This window comes from Phyllobates terribilis, unplaced genomic scaffold (assembly GCF_046119375.1).
Source record: "Phyllobates terribilis strain yellow unplaced genomic scaffold, ASM4611937v1 Scaffold_13__5_contigs__length_258822181, whole genome shotgun sequence".
NCBI classification, from domain to species: Eukaryota; Metazoa; Chordata; class Amphibia; order Anura; family Dendrobatidae; genus Phyllobates; species Phyllobates terribilis.
Window position 1 is genome coordinate 67,260,236 of NW_027362773.1, and position 3,413 is coordinate 67,263,648.

The following is a 3,413-nucleotide window of genomic DNA, read 5'->3' on the forward strand; positions in this document are numbered from 1 at the left end:
GGCCAGGGAGTTAATTAGCCAGAGGGAGGTAGCCACTGGGTCCTAGAGACAGCCTCTTAGAAGATGTCTGTAATGCCAAATGTAGAGATCTTCTGCAACCAACTGCAGGGCGACTGTCACCTCTGACACACCCGTGACAACAGTTTTGTGAACCTCTGAAATAAAGGACACTGCTAAAGAAAAGGTCAGACAGAGTCCAGAGTAACTCTGCTGCCTCGTTATAGTGAATGGATCCCTCGGGATAGGGTTAGGATTAGGGTTATGTTAGGGTTAGGATTAGGGTTGGGGTTAGGATTATGGATGTGTTAGGATCAGGGTTGTGTTAGGATTAGGGTTGTGTTAGGGATGGGGTTAGGGTTTTTTCAAAAGTAAAGAAAAAAAAGATGACGCTACGGCGACTAGTGTTGAGTGCAAGTGCTCGCATCTTGAGTTTGCATCGGGTGCTTGGGTATGCACCGAGTATCGCGAGTGCTCAAGTGACATGCTCGAGTCCCCGTCCCGCATGTTTCACAGCTGTTATACAGCCAAAAAAAAACACACAGGGATTGCCCGCCATGCATGAGCAATCCCCATATGTTTTTTTTTGCTGTCAATCAGTGTTAGATTTGTTTGAGGCCTCTTCCCCGCGCTGCAACACAGCTCAGGTAACGAGCTATGCTTTGGTTAGTAAAGTAGCGCCCCCCCCCCCCCCTCCATACTGTTGCATGCTGACAGTATAGAGCACAAGGAGATGGATGGCTCCCTGCTGCATTACTCGCCAAAGGTTAGATTTATGTCCCTCAGTGAGATTACCATACATAACTAACTGAGCCCTAGCCAACTTCAATACTGAGTGTCAATGGGGGCTTTACTCATAGATGATATAGGGTGAGAGGGCTCAGTCACTAAGGGATGAGTGTGGGCTCTAATCCTTAATTTCTTGCTTCACCCCTGACAAACTGTGCCCCCTCTCCCTGTATCACCCTTGACTAACTGAGCCCCCCCTCCGTATCACACCTAACTGAGCCGAATGTATCATCGCTGACTGGTATAATGTCCCCATTCTGGCATAATGTCCCTTTTCCAGTAATAATGTCCCCATCCTGGACTCCATGCTATAACAATGTTCCCCTTCTGGTATAATGTCCCCCATCCTGGGCCCCTTCCTATTTTAAAAAGAAAAAATATATTATTTTTACCTTCCTCTGCTCCCACGACGTGCTGCATCCTGTTCAATAGCTGGTGCAGGGGCCAGGAGTTGACTTTTGGATGCTGGCACAGGCAGCGCAGGAATACATTGCCATGCCCAACCCATCATTGGCAAGCCGACATCTGCTGCCGATCTCTTGGCCTGCAGCATGTATTGCAGTGCAGGGAGCTGGCGGATCTCTGTGCCACAATGCATTTCAGCTGATTGTGCAGCTGAGCATGCATATCCAGATGAAATTGGCATAGGTGGGCCACAGCAAGGGCCTGGTCGCGGTTGTACCCTCTGCTTGTTCTGTATGATTCAGTACAACAGTATTGCATTATATGGTGCAAATAATGATCTCATATGAATACAGCCTAATGCTGGACTACACAGTAGTATCAAGATGGCAGCGATGGGGGGGTCACACAGCTGCATGGTAACCCATCAGCACCCTGCAATCATGTCAATTAAAATGCCACTGTCAGTGATTGACAATAGCATCTAACTGGTTTAACAGCAGTGATTAGAGCTAGCTCTGTTCGCTGATGTTACAGGCACATGCCTACGGTATAACGCAGTTGCCATCTGTTGCTTGTGAAGCTCCTGAGCCAACTCCACACATGCGGATCCTGCTGTGGACATACTGGTACTGTACGTTCATCTGTGCAGAGCAATTGTTATGAATTGATTTTATGTACGTGCATGGGGAGAGCAGCGCCCTTGTCCCGCCACTGGCTGCCTTAAAAAAGACATGGTGATGGAACAAATGCATTTATATTGCAACTTTTTTAACATGCATAAAAAGTGGCAATTTGTATACAATTATATAACTATGCACCATGTGACCCACTGGACGACAGCTCTTTTTAACATTGGGAAGTTACTACCTGACATAATTTGCACCAATTTGATAAATATGGAGTGGTGGAGATGAGGGGAGTAGAGATTGGCTCACATTAGGCCATGTATGATAAATGTGGCCCGTTGTGTTTATATGACACCACACTGTTAGCCCGTTCTACCACACCTGGGGGCCCTGTGTTCGGCTAAGTGCCCATGAAGCATCTCCCTGGCAGGAAAAATGCATGCGGATTTTACATGCGTTTTTCCCACCAGGTAGAAGCGTTTGTCAAGCGTTTTTGCATGCATTTCTGCATGCGGGTTATCAAGTACATTTCCTAGCGATTTTAGCATCACTTGGAAAAGTGCTTGAAAACTTGGTCACACTATATAAATCCATGCAACCGACATGGAATTATATAGTGTGACCAAGTAATAGTTAAAAATAAGAATAAGAATGGTAAAAAATAAAAAAAAACATTATACTCACCTTCTGATGGCCCCCAGTCTTCTCTCCGGTGCGTCCGGTGTCTTCGGCGGCTCGCAGTGGTGTAGAAGAACCTTCCATGATGTCATTTAGTCCAGGACAGGAGACCGGGGGACATCGGAAGGTGAATATAATGTATATTTTTTATTTTAAATTCTTTTTTTAACAGGTTCTATGGTACCCGGGTCTGGAGGAGAGTCTCCTCTTCTCCAGACCCGGGTACCATCCGCACATTGAACCGTGTGATATCCGCTTGTGCAGATGCAGTGATGCGGATATTAAGTGATTCAATGCAGGTCAATGGCGGCAATTACGGCGCGATTCCGCAAAATAATTGGTAGTGCTGCGTATTTTTCCGCAATGATAATCCGCAGCAGAAATTTCCGCAGCATGTGCAGAGCACATGCGGATTATCATTGGGGACCATGGAGCACGTATAACAAAGCGGTTTTTTAAGCATTTTCACTGCGGAAATTCCCGGCAAAAAAAAACAAAAAAAAAACGCATAGTGGGCACACAGCCTTATAGTCATGGAGCTACATGGTGGCCCAGGCATGATCTTGTCTGCTGGGCACAAGGTTCTCCAGTGTGACACTGCCGCAAACCCAGTCTGCAGCCAGGAATACACCGAGGAACGCGGAGGCCACAGGAGGAAAACGCTGCAACACTCAGCATGTAAAGCAATTGATATTTAACCCTAGTCACGTGCACTTAAGCAAAAAAAAAAAAAAAAAGTGTCCCTAAAGGTGGACAACCCCTTTAAGAAAGTATAGATTTGCTTTTGCAGCCTGTAATGGCCGCCTTTATATGTACGTCACAGCTGCAGCTCAGCTCACTCATCAGGTCATGCCCACCAACGATATGGCCGAGTCTTCCATGTAGAACGACACAGTGTACTGCACGGCGCATGCGCTG